Here is a 19,151-nt window from a genome sequence, read left to right as displayed (position 1 = left end):
TCAGTCACGTGACTTATTTTAATTGGCGAACAGCCGGTAACTTTTTTATTTCTCGACCTAGAAAGATTCGGTTTGGTTTGCTGGAATCTACGGACGATTTTCTAGAGGAACCCGACCCAGGAGTTAGTTTTTCAATATTTTCAAGGGACCCAGGAGTTAGTTTTTCAATATTTTCAACGGTTAAAGAGAGTTAAAGAGATATGGAGGGGCTTTGTTAGATCACGTTTTAAGTCGTTTTAAGTCACGTGACTTTTTTTTAATTGGCGAACAGCCCGTAACTTTTTTATTTCTCGACCTAGAAAGATGCGGTTTGGTTTGCTGGAATCTACGGACGATTTTCTAGAGGGACCCAGGAGTTAGTTTTTCAATATTTTCAGCGGTTAAAAAGATATGGAGGGGCTTTGTTACATCACGTTCTAAGTCGCGTGACTTTTTTAAGTTGGCGAACAGCCCGTAACTTTTTTATTTCTCGACCTACAAAGATGCGGTTTGATTTACTGGCTGGAATCTACGGACGGGTTTGGTTTACTGGAATCTACGGACGATTTTCTAGAGGGACCCAGGAGTTAGTTTTTCAATATTTTCAACGGTTAAAAAGATATGGAGGGGCTTTGTTAGATTACGTTTTAAGTCACGTGACTTTTTTTAATTTGCGAACAGCCCGTAACTTTTTTATTTCACGACCTAGAAAGATGCGGTTTGGTTTGCTGGAATCTACGGACGATTTTCTAGAGGGACCCAGGAGTTAGTTTTTCAATATTTTCAACGGTTAAAAAGATATGGAGGGGCTTTGTTAGATCACGTTTTAAGTCACGTGACTTTTTTTAATTGCCGAACAGCCCGTAACTTTTTTATTTCTCGACTTAGAAGGGTGCGGTTTGGTTACGATTTTCTAGAGGGACCCAGGAGTTAGTTTTTCAATATTTTCAACGGTTAAAAAGATATGGAGGGGCTTTGTTAGATCACGTTTTAAGTCACGTGACTTTTTCAATTGGCGAACAGCCCGTAACTTTTTTATTTCTCGACCTAGAAAGATTCGGTTTGGTTTGCTGGAATCTACGGACGATTTTCTAGAGGGACCCAGAAGTTAGTTTTTCAATATTTTCAACGGTTAAAAAGATATGGAGGGGCTTTGTTAGATCACGTTTTAAGTCACGTGACGTTTTTTAATTGGCGAACAGCCCGTAACTTTTTTATTTCTCGACCTAGCAGGAGTTAGTTTTTCAATATTTTCAACGGTTAAAAAGATATGGAGGGGCTTTTTTTAGATCACGTTTTAAGTCACGTGACTTTTTTTAATTGGCGAACAGCCCGTAACTCTTTTATTTCTCGACCTAGAAAGATGCGGTTTGGTTTGCTGGAATCTACGGACGATTTTCTAGAGGGACCCAGGAGTTAGTTTTCCAATATTTTTAACGGTTAAAGAGATATGGAGGGGCTTTGTTAGATCACGTTTTAAGTCACGTGACTTTTTTTAATTGGCGAACAGCCCGTAACTTTTTTATTTCTCGACCTAGAAAGATGCGGTTTGGTTTGCTGGAATCTACGGTCGATTTTCTAGAGGGACCCAGGAGTTAGTTTTTCAATATTTTCAACGGTTAAAAAGATATGGAGGGGCTTTGTTAGATCACGCTGGAATCTACGGACGATTTTCTAGAGGGACCCAGGAGTTAGTTTTTCAATATTTTCAACGGTTAAAAAGATATGGAGGGGCTTTGTTAGATTACGTTTTAAGAATATTGTATGGATAAAATGCTACTTAAAAAAACTTACACAATAAATCCAAGACAATTTAGTTACCAATGATTGAAATTTGACTTTAGTCATTAAAAACCAACCTGAAAGTCACCTACAACTCGAACAGATTCAATGACAGCTTCATACGAAGGATGACAAATTATACCACTACACTAAAACTTAGGTCGAACATAAACATAAAATAATAATCTTAGAGTAGAACAATTTGAAAATATTTACAATTGCTGAGAATAAAGCCCAATATTTCATACGCATTCGATAGAATTCTGTTGAATTGATTTGAGACCCACAAATGCAAAATAAAACGAGAATTACTGTTGCTTTCTCGTTGGATTTCCGAATTTTTGATGAGGTAATAACAATCTGTTCAAAACGCCGCGAAACTTTTCCCCTATTGTGTAAGAAAAAGTTACCTAACAACGTTTTACTTTTACATATTTCCCATACAGAAAACAGTTCTGGACTTAATTAAAAGTTCTAAATTAGAAAACTGACGGGAATTGCACTGCGGACGCGCATTTTATGGTCAAAGTTACAGCAAAATTCATCATCAAGCCGTATCCGCCGGTAATTACGAAATACTGTTAAAATTTAATTAGGAAGGCGGGCACCTATGCGTCTAATTGTACGTATCTGGAGGATACGTCTCTCGCTGGTCCCCCGCTTTGACGGCAGCTCATGCGTCAATTTCAGCATGCAGGATGCATGTGCAGTACTCGAGACACACTCCAGTTTACGTATTCCGACATCTTCCGCGGCTGCTCCTCATTAAGGTTTTGCTAAATCTGGGATCTTCGGTGTATCCGCTTCGCAGATAATAATTAATATCAACTAGGTGAGGCGCTCACACGCTGCGATGGGACGAGATATGTATGCACCGCGACGAACGTGAACCCGCAATTATTTGGATGACTAATACACCTCTAAGCCAAAAAGGGATGCGTAGGGATGAAAATATGAGACCCTCTGTTTGTAAAGTGACTTCCAACAAATTGGCGCATCAAAAATGAAACATAGGAAAAGAATTTAAAAACCGGTAGGGCAGAATAAATTCCTAATGATCGGATGAAATAAGATAAAAGAATAAAACAGAAAGGAAAAGATGGGATAGAAAGGACATAGTTAAAAAAGAGATTGGAAAAAAAATTGTTACCCATCTGGACTTTTATAAGTAGAAATGGCAAAAGGGCTTATAATAAACCTAAAAAAAAATAAATGCGTGAGCACGGGTGGCGGAGGATTGATTTGGGGTGTTGAAAAGTTGTGAAAAATTGTATCATTGGGATTTCTGGCGAAAGTTGACATCAAACAAAAAAGTATCCAATGCAAAAGTTATAGATCATGCAAAAATCTACAACTTTTGTAGAGGTCACTTTTTACGATAACCTCAAAATTTCAGAGAAAAATGCAGAAAACTGTTTTTTTTTTGATTTTTCGTTTTTTATTTCTCATTTTTGCAAAAATAATTTAATATTGACGAAACTTGGTGAGAGTAACCTTTCTGTCTTAAATAACCACACATTTTTTTAGTTAAATAAATCAAGAAGTTTCCGAGACATTCATTTTTTCCGGTCTGAAACACCTTTTTTTCAAAGAAAAATTCTACTTAGGAAAATCATCGTACAGAGTTCTGCCATGTTTTTCGTTTTTGGTGAAATAAAAAAAATCTGTAATCACAGTTCAAAAACATGTTCAAAATGCGAAAAAAACAAAAAATGAAGCAACAATGAATTTTTCACTAATTGTTGATAATTTGTTTAAATTAAAAAAAAATCAAAAACTGATTACACCATTCAGTTCTACGGAAAAAAAATACAAAAAAAATGTGTCTCATTGTTTGACCCAAAACTTTATTTTTGTACAGTAAAATGAAAATTGGAGGATTTCTTATTTTCGACAATTACCCATTACTACTTTATTTGTGAATTGAAAAAATTGGTCCTTGATTTTTTATTTTCGATCTAGTTTATGCAGCGGAGAAAGCGTAAAATGATTTTGTTCGAGGATTAGGTAAATGCACGATTCTCTCTTGGGATATTCTATAAAATATTCAGATTTCGCATGAAACTCGTTAGGTATAGGTTTATAGAATATTCAACATAGTCAGTTGAATAGTAAATGCAGTGTAATGTAACCCCAGGATGTAATACAATAAGAGAAGCTTCTAATAACGGATTAGTTATAAAAATGAGAAAAGTCTTACATTTTAAAGCAAAAAATGAGTTTAGGTTTAAAACTGGTTCTTACTCGCATCTGAAATTATGTATAGAGTGCTGTTTATAGTGATTTTTGTGCCAGCTATCATCCTTTAGCTTATGCCCAATTAATTCTGGGACACCCTGTATTCAGTGAATAAAACGGAATAAAATACATTTATCTGCTCACACTATAGTAAATAGACTATCAGTACATTGTTTTTAAGGAGGTAAGTGGATTTTACCGTAGAAGTGGAAGTTGCTATTGACAACGGAAGGTAAGTGAGTGAGGAATTATTATGAATGAATATCTATAGTAATTGTACAGTTATTACATTTAGTAACATTTATAAAATCTGGATAATTATTCCCTTCGCGTTTACTAATTGTCACATTTTTATTTTAATTGTCACTTACCGCCTTTATGGTGTAAATAACTATTGTTTAGGAAATAATTGTTGCAGTTAAGTTTTTTATCACCTATTTTTCAATTTTTTATGCAGTTTTTAGTATCTATTGTTTTTTGAAAAACTCACAAAAGAAATAGGAAGCCACTTACGAAAGTTCTAAATTTTAATCCACAAAATAGCTGGTAGGGCTGGAGTTCAGCATGTCTTAACTGCGAATTAATTTCCCTACCACTCCACCGCGGTGTCAAAGGGGCGAAACGCCAGTTGTAGCTATATATCAAACTTATACGAAGGGCTGGAAAATAAGTAACTCGGCGTTTTCGTTATGCTAAAAGCCATTCGCTAATTTCAACTAGTCTTTAACTCCTGGTCCTTTCGGGATAATGGGAATTTATTCAAACTTTGTAGCATTATTACGAACATTATTTCCAGCACAAAGCGACTAAGAAACTCGCAGACGTTCGACCACAAATTCTAACTCCTGGTCCGCCATTTAACCGATGGCCCCAGTCTTTAGCTATATGGCTCTGTGTTCTATTAACGTCGCCAGCAAGCTCTTAAAATTTTAACGGAAACTTCAGTTCACTTGCTTGAGCTCTACGAATAACGTCGTGTTCTAAGGCACCGACAACTTACAAAGTTAAATAATTTATCTCTAGTAGCAAGACGTCTATACTGAAGTATCTGACGATGTGAATGATACCAGTTAGAAAATAACTTAAGAGCGCAAATTGACTTGTATTCCCGGTTGCCTATTTCCTATCAAAACAGTATAAGACAGATATATCCATTATATATTTTTTTAAAAGTGGAAAAAACCAAGACTTTACATAGAAACAAAGTAAAAGTAAAATGTAGTACCTTAATATTTAAGAATTGTTAGAGAAATGGGGTTTCAATTTGCAATTTTAAAGAATAATTCCAAATCCACCAGTAACGGCTGTGACAACATTTTTAACACTAAGGCGATATTGCGCATTTATTTTGCATGTTATGTAATACTGGAAATAAAGAACCCATTATGCTGCCTTTTGCGAACGCTTTTCAGTTGTAAATTTTCCAAGTATCAAGTCAAATTCGCCCAGCAAAATCAAAACGGTATTTGCCGTTCCATTTAGCAATTTCGGTTAATGTTTGCGAATGCATCGGGCACTTTCCGGGAGCAGAACAAACCGAATCAAAGTCGGTTCCCTAGGGCACTTCCGAAAATAATATCTTTATATAAAAGAAACACAAATTGTATGTTAGGATATCCGATAATATATAATCAGGTCAGAGATTTATCGTAGGTATTATGTAGGGTTTGTAAGGGGGTAAGAAAGGTCGATTAGAAAAGGAAAAAATAAAGTTGTATGAAAATTATTTCCTTTTTTCGGTACTCCCATGGAAAAAACAAATAAAATTCATTATTATTACTAATTACCGCTCAATTAAATGACAGTAAGAGTCTATTAACGGATTCTTGAAATCAAACACATACTTAACTCCAGGGTAAAGATCTCTGGCAATCGAATTCTGACGTTGCCAATAACTTATACAGAAAGGCAACCTCTTATTTATTGCCCCTACGCGCTATGGACATACTCGGTTTCAGTAAATAGTAAAATTGACCTAAAAGACGAATTAATCGTCCTATAGGTCAACACATTAAATAGTTGTTAATTTGCACGTGCCAGGTACTTGTACAACTATTTAAACTCGAAATTTAGGCGTCCGTCTGAATTTACCGTTAGTAGGAGAAATTACATTAAATGATTCATACAGGCCGCCCAAATATGATTAATGATCGTACCGTGGCATATTAATAGGCCCTAATAGCTACATCTGAACAATAAGTGAAACGAACGATAGACCGGGTTCGGCTGTCCGGTTCATTACCTGATTCACTGATTTGTGAATGACTACATATTGGTGTTTGAGGGAAACAATGTGTCGTCAAGTCACGGCGCGAAAATTGGATAGTTCATTGTTTGCGTCAGATTTACTACAGTTCTAGATACATTTTTCATTTGAAAAGTATCTTTTCAGAAATAAGTCCTTGTACGCATACAGAACCTCAAAAATTATACTGAAATTTATCTAGAAGAGATCTTTGTCAGGTTGACAACCCGTTGACTCAAGCTTTGACCGCATTAAAGCACATTTAGCGTGAAGCGCAATAATTGAAGGGAAGTCTATTAATTGAATCTGTATTTTGAAGGATTCGTTTCAGGTAAAACTCCTGTAAAGTAGGACATATTCGGAAATCGCGTTGAGCTCTATTCAGAATCAGAAATCACATTGCAAATACGAAAGGTTTGTGTGCAGAAAAATATAATATTATAAAGTTTTATAAAAGGATATTGGTAATTAATAAAGTAGTATCCGTTCTGACGATCCTTTCAATTAATACACTGTGGCCTCGGTCAGTCGTCTCCCGAACAGCCCTTTTTCCCTTTACTCGAGTCCTTCTAGGTTGTCACGGTCTGTGATATATGCAGCACCCTCCTTCACGTATCACAGAGCCTATTACGTGTTTATTGCTCCGCGTCCTGACTGGAATTTACAGGACTTTACATTTTTCCTGCGGATTTTATAGCTCATTTTAATAAAAATTTTATGCGCGACCTTTTACGGCATTAAACATTGTCGGAGTAACCTTAAAGCGAATGTGTATTAAATTTTAAAAAGTGCCAGGAAAAGTGACCAAAGTATTTATTGTTGCCTTTGAATTTCTAGTACCTCGTAGTGAATGTATTTGATACTTCTAAATAAAATGCGGTATGTTTCTACTTTTATTTCTTCAGACATAACATAAAACACAAGTAAAATTAAACCGCAAATGATACGCACGAATGAAAGCTTCTCTTTGGCTGGTATTGTCGTCCAATAAGCTTTGACCAATGCTACCACAGCACATTTCACATCAAACTTGTAAGCGTTTCTAAAAATCAAATTCACCTTTTTTCAAAGTAACACCTTGTATACTTAGGACTGGGCCATGTTATTGACTCCTTGTGTAATTAAAAGTGAAATATTGGAAATTCTTTTCACTCCAGCCTCACGCCCATCCCTATACGTGTTCAGCGGACCCAAAAATGAGAACGGTTAGACAGGTTTAGATTGTATTATTTTTCTCCACGTCTAGAAATAAATGCAAATTTTTATTTTGCATATTATTTAGGGGTATTAACTTTTCGCTTTGATTTTCGCCGGTTTTCCGCAGAAACGGGTTTAAATAGTAAAATTTTCACATCCGTGCTGCTAAAAATAAATGTTACCATCTCGCTAGACGTACGAGTTGAAAATTATTCAAATACGCCGCTAGTACAGACAGAAAAGGTACTTTGAATTCCACGTATTACTATTATTATTTTAAACAGTGATTCCCTTTTTACAATTTTTGTTACATTCTTCGTGTGCATAATGAATGTATATCCGAATTTCTTAATCGCCCAGCACTGCACCGAAACATACAACTAGAAATTATGTAATGCCAATATACTAGAAGAAACTGGGGTTCGGATAAAAATCCTGAGACCTGATAAGTATTCCGGGCACAAAATAGTCGGACCTTATGCAACTTTTGATTGATTCTATCCCTGGCCCAGACCCCGCTGTGAGGATCCCCAGAATCCAAAACTGGCCTCACCTGTTGGGAATCCTTATTAAAATGTAGGGCATGCTCAGAATCAGATAAAGTCGATGGTTTCTTTCCCATCCGACGGGACGTGAAGGCGTTGCAATTTCATATATCTTCAGGACATTGGGTAAATGTAAACTGTTTGTAATATTAGAACTTTGAAACCCCATTACACAATAATAAACAATTACTTTATTCAGACAAATTTATCCGTATAAATCGTACGATTACAACAAACCGACATGTCGCCGTTCTATATCCAACCTCGCCCTTTACCAAATGAAAATATGGGAAGCGGATTTATTAGTTCCCATAAAAAATTACGCCCCGGCATCCTTCCTCTGGAATATCCCGGGCCTTCTAAGGCGATATAAGGTCTCGCCCGCGGCGTATCCTTGTCGGTGGTGTATATTAAAGTAAATGACGTCACGGAGGAAAGCCAGCGAAAGTGCTTAGATCCCAATATCATTCTATCGAAACTTGAAACAAGATAAGGGGGAGAGACACTGGAGAAACAGGCGCAATCTCGGCGGGTCTTCCATTTTCCAGACTATCGCTTGTCCGGATGAAAAATTTACATGGATACCACAACAAAGGGGATGGGAAGGAAACGAGTTTTTTTAGTTGCCAGTTGGCCGGGGGTGAAGCAATTTTTTTCGCTGAACGCGTTCAAGCATTCCCGGGTCGATTTGTTTTATTTCATAACGAATACGGTTTTTAAGTTCTTCCAAATCACCTGGTCTGTTTGTGAACACACGCGATTTCAAATAGCCCCACAAAAAAAGTCTAGAGGTGTTTAAGTTCTTCCAAATCACCTGGTCTGTTTGTGTACACACGCGATTTCAAATAGCCCCACAAAAAAAGTCTAGAGGTGTTAAATCAGGCGAACGCGGAGGCCACTCGATTGTTCCGCGTCGCCCGATCCACCGGCCAGTAAACGTAAATCAAATCGACCCGGGAATGCTTGAACGAAGTGTAGACGGCGTTTACACACGCTTAGGACAATGCCAAATGGTACAGGGTGGGCAATTCGAACAATTTCGCTAGACTTACACAAACATTAGTGTAATTTTACTCGTTTGAAATGTAAATGTGTCAACAAAAATTGATTTATGTACACACCTAAAAATTTTATTGTATCAGTTTGTCGTATAGAGGTACCATTCACTTTTAATAATCGACTCTCAGTTCGTTCCAATGATTTTGTCTTAAATATAATAAATTCTGTTTTAGAGACATTCACAAATAACTTATTACTATTAAACCAATTCGTAAAGTTATTCAAGATACTTTGACTTTGCATAACAACATCATTTTCAGTATAGTCCGCACAGATAAAGGAGGTATCATAGGCAAATAGTGTCAAATTTTCTGGATTGACAACATTAGATATATCATTTCTGAAAATAATAAACAACAAAGGTCCAAGGACTGAACCTTGAGGTACCCCGTATTCTAAATTTAATTTATCAGACTTACACTTATTTATTTCTACAATTTGACTTCTATCTGAAAGATACGAAGATAGCCACTCATAAACCTTGCCCCCTCAAGCCATATAAAAAGAGTTGGTCGAGCAATAAGTCATAATTTACAAGAGCAAATGCTTTACTCAAGTCTAGAAAAAGACCAACACATTTATTTTTCGCATTCAAATTTTTATGCAAACATGTCAAAAAGTTAATTATTGCAGATTTAGGCGATTTACCTTTTTGGACACCAAACTGACTTGATGATATTATATCATGTTTTGAAAGAAACCTAACAATTTTATCAAAGATCGCTCTCTCTAAAATTTTAGATAATGTCGATAACAAAGAGATCGGTCGATAGTTATCAATTTTACTCACCTCTCCCTTTTTATAACGAGCGTTCAAATAAAAACGTGGTCAAGTTGGTTCTGAAAATTTGGACGTAGGGCGTAGCGTATAGCAAATGAACTTAAACGTCATCTGTCAAAGCGCTATATCGCCGCTATCAATTTGAATATTTTCGTTTTAAAAAGCGTTTAAAATGGTGTTTTCTCAAGAACAAAAAGTGTTTATCATAGAGTCCTACTTTAGAAATGGACGCAAGATTGATGGAATATGGAAGTATTCTATTGAGGAATGTTTCATAGAATTTCAAAATCAATTTCCCGGCGTTGTTGAGTACAAAATTTTTCAAAGTGCAGTTCAGCGTTGTGTTAATGTTTTTCGTGAAACGGGCAGTGTAACAAGAAAAGAAGGAAGCGGCCGACCTAAAAAGCGGACTGAAGAATTAAAAGAAAATGTCCAACAAATAATGGAAAATGCGCCAAGAACTTCTGTACGTCTTTTATCACAAATGGTGGGAGTATCAGTCGGTATCTGCCACACAGTGTTAAAAAAAGATTTGCGTTTGTTCTCCTATCGTTTAACTTGTCAGCAAGAACTTCATGAAGTTGATTTTCCGCGACGGGCTGTATTTTGTGAATGGTTTTTAAACAACTACGGTGAACTTCATAATATCACCTTCTTTTCTGATGAAGCCTGGTTTCATTTAAGTGGTTACGTAAACTCACAGAATATGAGAATGTGGTCTTCTGAAAAACCAGATAACGTTTTTGTCGAGGGCCCTCTACACGCTCAAAAAATTGGAGTTTAGTGTGCTCTCAATCGAAGGAGGATTTATGGACCTATTTTTTTAATGGTACTCTTACTGCGCAAAGGTATAGAGAAGAAATTATCGCTCCTTTTGTTAACCAGCTGGAAGAAAACGAAATTACAAACTTTTACTTTCAACAAGATGGCGCGAGGGCACATACGGCAGGCGAGACGATGAATATGTTGAGGGAAGTTTTCCAAAATCGACTAATAAGTCTCAATGCTGAACATGAATTTCCACCGAGGTCATGTGATATTACGCCGTGTGATTTCTTTTTGTGGCCTTACCTTAAAAACACTATTTTTTAACTGCCTATTCCTGATTTAAACCATCTGCAGGCTCGACTTATAGACAAGATTCGTGAAATTAACAATACCCCGAGCATCTTCGAAAATGTCTTTAATTCTTTGAGGAACAGGTGTGAAAAGTGCTTGGAACAAAGAGGGGGACATTTTCAGCAGCTGCTTTAATTTATTGTTATAACAAGGAGGGGGACACTTTCCGCAGCTCCTTTAATTGTTTGTTATTGTTATCACGATTATTCTTTAAAATAAAGTTATATAGTCATTAACGTTATTGGAACTGACAGCTGCTATACAGCTCGTTGAGAAATGAGATTAAATTGGTCGCTATAAGCTACTCCCTACGTCCAATGTGTCAGAGCCAACTTCGACCACGTTTTTATTTGAACGCTCGTTATAAAAGAATTACTTTGGCAATTTTTTTCTACTTTTAGGATCTGAAAGTCAACAATTTTTAACGAGAACGAAGAAATTCAGCGGATTTTTTTTTAATTTGTGCTTGCACACCAAATCCAGGAATGAAAATTATTTTTCAGCGGCAACTTTAAGTTTATGAAAGATTAGAATTTTCTGTTACCTATTATAAGAAGCTTCATTTGGAAGTGACACCCAAATCAGTTTTTCTAGTTCCATATTACCAATCTCCCTCTCCTAAGAGATGAGCAGTCTGGCCTCGCTTTGCTTTGAACCCGACAGACATGAATATATTGAATATGCTCCCTGGGTGCCATGCCAGTAATAGGCAAACAGCAAAATGCAATCTTGAATGCCATCGATTTTCCAGTCAATAACAACGTTTTACAGCCCGATGCTGTGTATATCAAGCCGGTCCCATTTCTCGCTCTAAACAGTGGTAAAAACGTTGTTAGGCGGTTAGCAAAACCACGAAATTAATATTCCTGGACAAGATGAAATGATAAAGTTTATGACGGGACGAAAAAAAAAGAGGACGGGCAACTTTTCTCGTCGCCGGAACAGTTGTAACTTTAACATCGTGTACGGCTCGGCAGACGGCGGACGCTGTACAAGTTAGGACAACTGGTGCTGGCGTCGGGCGTGCAATTAAAGCGGCGAGAAGAGCGTCGCGACGCTAATGAGAGAGGCGCGGCCGGGCCAATAATGGTGGCCAAATTACCCTACGGACCAGGAAAAAATGTCAGTTCTTAGGCAAATTTTTCTCCCTGCAAATGGAAGTAAAATATAGCAAGTGTTCTCTGTACACATTAATCAGTCCGTTTTTCTTTGTTTTTTTTTTATGGAAGTAGATAAGTGATTCAGTTTTCATATTGACGAGATTGTGTTTTTGCGAAGAATATGTTTAAAAAACTCAGAACATTATAAAAACAAAGATAAACAAGGGTAAGATATTTGACGTACGGCCCTGGTTGAAATCCTAATCCCCGACAGAAAAAAGGCAGCTGCACTGGTTTCATGATTGCTGCATTAACCGCAGCAGCCGTGATTAGATCTGGGGTGCGGTGATGATGCCCCGAGGTAGAGCATTTCCTGATAGCACCCAGATTTGTCTCGGGCATTAATTAGGATTTATCTGGAATTTGGTCCAACTTAGTTACATAATAATTTATGCAGGTATTTATTTTATTATTTATTTATAAAATCTGGATAATTATTCCCTTCGCATTTATTAATTGTCACATTTTTCTCAAAATGACTTCACCGCTCCATTTCAGTCACCGGAGGCTCAATATCATCTGACTGATCCATTAAAACAGCATGATCCGACGTACTACTAGAACCTGGTATTGAAGTGTCATTGTAAATAATCATGTTGCTATTTCATTGTTGTTACTTAAACTGTCAGTAACATACTTTCTGCAATTGTGGTTGATTTCCACCCACCGTGTCTCTTGATTGCTAATCAACTATTGTATTAGCCAGTAATGTTGCCGATGTTCTTCGGAATGAATGGCCCGTATATGTTTCAGGATGTTCTAGTTTCAAAAACTGTGTACTCTTATTAGGAATCGTACAAAGGGTATTCTTACCGACTGGTAGGTTGTAACATGTTCCTGCTTGATAGCGCATAAAAAAGCGTGAAATTTCAGTTTTAATTTCTAATCTAATCTTGATATATTTCTTGAGAATTTTTAGGTGAGAAATAATAATTCAAAACCAGCAAAATTGAACTTTTATGTAGCTTTGTTAATAAACACCTTAGAAGCGACAAAATTCAATCAACCAAGGGACTTCGCAAATGTTAGACATAACTTTTCCAAAAAATAATGTATTGCGTTAAAATTTGGTACATTTTTCTAATTTTTTCTTCGTTTTTATAACATCTCTAATTTGGTTGGACTAAGAATGTGATATGGAGCCTCTGCCAGAAAATGATCACAGCCAAGTAATACCTGCCTAAGGTAGTTATTTGTTTAACGAAGCAGTAAAGTACAAGATTTAATGCCGCAGCTGGTATTTAATAGACGAGGCGCAGCCGAGACTATTAAAGCAGCCAAAAACGATTCTAATGCCTAATGTGACATTTTAGCGCCCGACAGCTGTCACTAAAACTACGCCTTTAAAGTCGATCGGCGAAAAAAATAATTTTAAATTAAATGCAATTTAGGGGTGTGTATGAAAAATATTTAGCGTGCTTTTCGATTAGATTTTAAAACTGCGTTGAGCACGTACAGTAAAATTAAAGGGAATATTTTATTTTAATGTCGCTGAAAGATCCACGGCGCGTTATTAAAAAGAGTGTCCCCCGCCTTATTTATTTGGGTTTTATTTGATTTATTTTGGTTTATAGCTAAGGCCGTTTTATTAAAAAAACGGCGAAATTTAATACGTCAAGGAATGCGGAGAGCAAACTCGCCCCCACTCTATTGAGAAAGTGTCAAGAATATTAAGTTGAGAAACTGAATTTACGGCAGACATTTCATTTTGTAGTCGTGAAAAAGAACGTCACAATCGTCTCCGGATTTGCTCCCTGCAATTTCTATCAATATGTAAGGATCTGTGAGATCTGATATTGAAATAACAAGGTCGGGAGTTGGCTGACATAAAAACCCAATCTAACTTCCTCCGCGCCACATGCTACAATTTCAACTTTCCCCAACTGTCGAAATAATATGAATTTGCGAGCAAATGCCTTTTTTATAACTTCTCATACATATCGTACAATGCCGCTGCATGTCGCAGCCCTGCCAGCCCTAAATTGCTCCGCATATGACGAACCTTCTCGTCCTTATCATCCAGATATCTTGGAATTCTTTGTATTCGTACCGTCTTTTGTCTGCTATTCGTATTAAAACGAGACTAAAACGTGAAATAGTATATTAAACAACAAGGTTTGAAAACGACTCTTTGCACACGACCGAGACATATTGGTAGACCGAGCCGAAGACGACGTCCACAAGTCGAGCGAGTGTACAAAGAGTCGTTTTCAAACGAGTTTTTTACGATACTTTTTATATGACTGCAAACAGAGACCACAAAAATCAAATTTTAATTTAAATCGTTTTTATTACATACTAAAATTGCCAACGCATTAACAAAATAAATTAAATACAACTTTTAATTTAACTCGTTTTTATTAAGAAAATTGCTAACGCATTAACAAAAGAAACAAATATTTAATATTTATGGTAACATTTGAACATTCCTTCAAGGTTACGCTGGGAAAAGCAGTATTATTGTGCACCTTGTTTTCGGTAATAGAGAATATTTTTGGTGTCGTGTTTTTAGTGCAGTTCTTCAGCGTGCGGTCGTTGTTTTCTTGTTGTATTCCAGTAGACGATCGTTGTTCTGGTTCTGTGGCAGCAGAAGACACTGAAGACTCTATCTTTTTCGAAACTTCCATTTTGTTTCTCAAACAGTCATCAACGTAGCCTTCGGCAACTGTACTGGATTTCCACCCTCCATGGCGTTTGAGGGCAAGCAGATTTGAGCCGGAATTGACTAAAATTGTGGCCGATGAACGCCGAAAACAATGTCCCGTGTAACTTTCTGGATTCTCTAGCATCAAAAACTTGGCGATTTCCCTAGCCATGTTTCCAATTTTGTTGATGCCAACGTTTTGGCTTGAACATTTTCCGTTTTGATAGTTTAAAAAAAACCTGCCTCTCTTCAGATTAGGAGGACGAAAAGCACAGTATTTTTTAAGATAGTGTAAAGGTTTCCTGTAATTGTAAAACACCTTGGTACCTTTGTTTTTGTATTCTTCAGTTTAATCAGCATAGCACTGCCGAAATCTTTGGTGTCTTCTATTTTGAGATAACATAATTCCTCCCTTCGAGATGCCCCAGATAGTCCTATTACCACCACCGCCTTGATAAGTAAATATTTGTCGTCTGATGCTTTCGTCAAAAACCGGCAAAAATCATCTTCTGTGAGGATTTGGGACTTCTTTAGGACGTAGTTTTCGGATTTTCGTTTGATTAGCGCTTGCAACATTTTATAGCTTCCAAGATCAATGTTGTGATTGGCACTTAACGTTGACTTGAGCATCGAAAAAATCGTCCACAACGTCGAAGATTTATATTTCTTAGATAGTTCTTCAAAATACACCATTACTGCGTTTTCTGAGAAAGTTTGGACATTTTTGGCTAGTCGCCAGTCCATAAATCGGCTTAACTCAGCATCATACCTGCTTCTGGATTTTGTGGGCAGCAGTTCCGAACATATTTCGCTTGCTTTGTGTAAAATCTCTTCAGAATCACACATTTTCACACCCAAACTTCGGGAATTCAACAATTTTTGAAGTATCTAATCAACAAAATAAAGGAGCCGTGACGGTTGCTATGAAACTCAGCCAACTTGAAACATTGCATAATTTGGGTGACAACATCAAACAAAAATCACAATCTGGAGACGCGTGTGCAAAGATGACATAACCGTGTGCAAAATGTTTAGCACACGGCGTGTGCAAAATACCGTTTTAAAACTCCCTTTTGCAAGGCAGTCGTATAAAAAAGTATTTTTGCTTATAGGCAAATAATTAAAGTATATATTTTTTTCATTATATTCGGAAAAACAACTATTGACTGTTATTTAACTAAGTACAATTAATTTATAGCAGAAAATAATATTACAATATTTCTTCCCCCGGTGAAAATTATTGAAGTTGTAGTATATTTAACCTTTACATCGATGGGCTATTGTAATCTCTAGCGTCATCCACCCACGTGACCCAGGTGTATATATTTTAATTTTTTAATGCCATTTCTAGGCAAATTTTACTAAGGTAATTTTTTTTTAACTTCCTTATTTTATCAAGACCTGTCTTCCGTTAAAAATAAATTTCCAACTTCGCAAACACCTCCTGCAACGAAATTATGTACTTTTTTTTGTTGTAGTAAAGAAGCGAAAAAAAATATAGGTACCTAAATTGAACGGCGGAAAAATAAATTGGTAAACAATTATTCCCGGGGCAATTTTTTTCGTCTGAGCGAAATTTAAAAATTCGCAGGCGTTATGCTTTAATTTCTCGCCGCAGTCAGGCCGGGCGAGGACGTAATTCTTTCCCGGTAACGAACTTGGCAAACTCGCCCGGATCATAATGGTCCCGACCGCGGTTACTCTCGACGTTATCAATATGGCATTTACTGCTCTCGATCAGTTCCGATAGCAATTTTTGTAGTACTCCTTAATTGAAATTTGCCGGGCCATCGAGCCGCCTGTTCATTTCCCAAACTGTTGTTGTACCGCACACGAGATTAATTAACGTTTTTATGGACGACACAAAAATAACTTGTTTCTCTACGCCGCGTCGAAGTGGTTTGATTTATTAATTTGTTTTGCATCGCAGAAAGCATCGCTCTTTTGTCGCGTTTCGACAGCAACTGTATCAAGATTAGAACATAAATATACGTCAGTAATATCTTTGTCGTGGTGTTCGTTCAAGGCGTGGAATAACACTACCAGTATCTAAAGGGACAAGCGACCAACACAAATCGCCGCGCTTATCTCTTATTCCTTCTAGCCGAAAGCGTTCTTTCTCAATCTCGCGCCGTTCTGTTCTTAGTCACACAATGAAAACCACGTGGGCGGATCTGTTTTGAGGTGGATGTGAGAGGGGGCAAGCTAATTTTTGCTGGGATACCTTCAGTACAACTCGCATACTAAAAGTGTAGGTCCCTAGAACTGGGCGTGTCCGGAACATTTTCAAAAATTGCAAAAATGTTTAAAACATTTAAAGAAATACCTATTTTATCCGAGTTTTTTACTTATATCTTGGAACCCATGCATTTTGGAAGAATATTGAAGAGGAAAAAAGTTTTAGAATTGAATTTTGCACAATATACTGTAAGTTAAAAATGTTTAAATTTATTACCGATGTTGCAAAATAGCAATAATTGATGAAAACAAATCAAAATAATCAGGTTTTTTGGATAATTTTTTAAAATATTTTAATTGCTCCAAGGGCATTCTAATTTTGGTAAAAAAAACTTTAGAGTATAATAAAAACAACACACCAAATTTCATTAAAGTCGGTTCGATAGTTTTCGCAAAATAATTTTTTTAAAAATCTTGAAAAAAATGTTCGGATATTCAAACTGTTGCACAGCCTCAAATAAAGTATCTAGATTAGGGTGGCCTAAAAAAAACAATTATTTTTTTTTCGTGTCTTGTTAAAATATGTCGCTCAAGATTTTCAAAAATTTCCAAAATCATCAAAAATTTAATTCTTTTTATTATTATTTTTTTTCGTTATTTTATGATTTTCTACGTTGAAATAAATCTCGATTCTGAAAATTTCAAATCGATATTTTAATTTCTAAAGGTCACTCATAACTATTTTATTTTTCAAAGTAGTGTACCTATGTTTTCCAGCGACCTCTAAAAAATAAATATCAACGAACTAATATTTTTTTTTATTGAATTTGACGGACAAAATAATAGTAATAAATCACGAGACATTTAAATTTAAAAAAATATATGACTATTCCTATATATATATGTATATCTCTGGAAAATAAATGAATTTGAATTTGAATAAAAAAAATTATTAGTTCATTATTTTTAGAGGTCGCTCAAAAACATTTTAGGTACACTACTTTTCAAATTAAAATAATTATTAGATATTACCTTTAGAAATTAAAATATCGATTTGAAATTTTCAGAATCGAGATTTTTTTCAACCTATATAGAAAATGATAAAATAACGAGAAAAAAAAATAAATTTAATTTTTGACGATTTTGGAAATTTTTAAAAATTTTGAGCGACCTGTAAAAAAATTTTTTTTGAGCTGATTTTTTGAGGGGGCTCTTAAAACATGATAAACTAACATATTTTCACAAGAGACATGAAAAAAAATCGTTTTTTTAGGGCCACCCTAATCTAGATGCTCGAAAATTTTTTCAAAATAATCAATTTTTTGGATAATTTTTTTAAAATATTTTAATTGCTCCGAGGGCATTCTTATTTTGATAAAAAACTTTGTATAATAAAACAACACAATAAATTTCATTAAAATCGGTTCTATAGTTTTCGCAAAATAACTTTGTGAAAAAAATTTTCGAATTTTTAGCCTCAAATAAAGCATTTGAAAAGGTTGAGCGGTCTTTTCTATGTGAAAAATTTTTCAAGTATCTTGATGCTTTATTTGAGGCTGAGCAACATTTTGGAAATTCGAAAATTTTTTTCAAAAAATTATTTTGCGAAAACTATCGAACCGATTTTAATGAAATTTGTTGTTACTCCAAAGTTTTTTTTACCAAAATTAGAATGGCCTCAGAGCAATTAAAACATTTTTAAAAAATTGTCCAAAAAATTGATTATTTTGCCTTTTTTTCATCAATTACTGCTATTTTACAACACCGGTAATACTTTTAAACATTTTTAACTTGCATTATACTGTGCAAAATTCAATTCTAAAACTTTTTTTCCTCTTCAATATTCTTCCAAAATGCATAGGTTCCAAGATATAAAATAGGTATTTTTTAAAATTTTTTAAACATTTTTGCAATTTTGAAAATGTTCCGGACCTCCAAGAAGTGGAATATTTCGACGGATCCGCCCTGGTCTATTCTATGGATCGATGTTATAAATTCAGATTGGATTGCGGCATTTATTAATTTCAGCGTGATATATAATGTAATTTAAAAGTATTTGCATATTCGGATTTGTATATAATCTACTTGTTGATCAGTGCTGTTGAACAATAACGCAATTACACTCGATGCAATAACGATAGGTGCACCGCGGACCATGGAACAAAACGGGGCACTGCCCTTTGTGCCCATGGTCCTATTAGGACCGCGATTGATTTTCAGTAAC

Source organism: Anoplophora glabripennis, unplaced genomic scaffold (assembly GCF_000390285.2).
Source record: "Anoplophora glabripennis isolate ALB-LARVAE unplaced genomic scaffold, Agla_2.0 scaffold248, whole genome shotgun sequence".
Lineage (NCBI taxonomy): Eukaryota > Metazoa > Arthropoda > Insecta > Coleoptera > Cerambycidae > Anoplophora > Anoplophora glabripennis.
Note: the sequence above shows the minus strand (reverse complement) of the source record.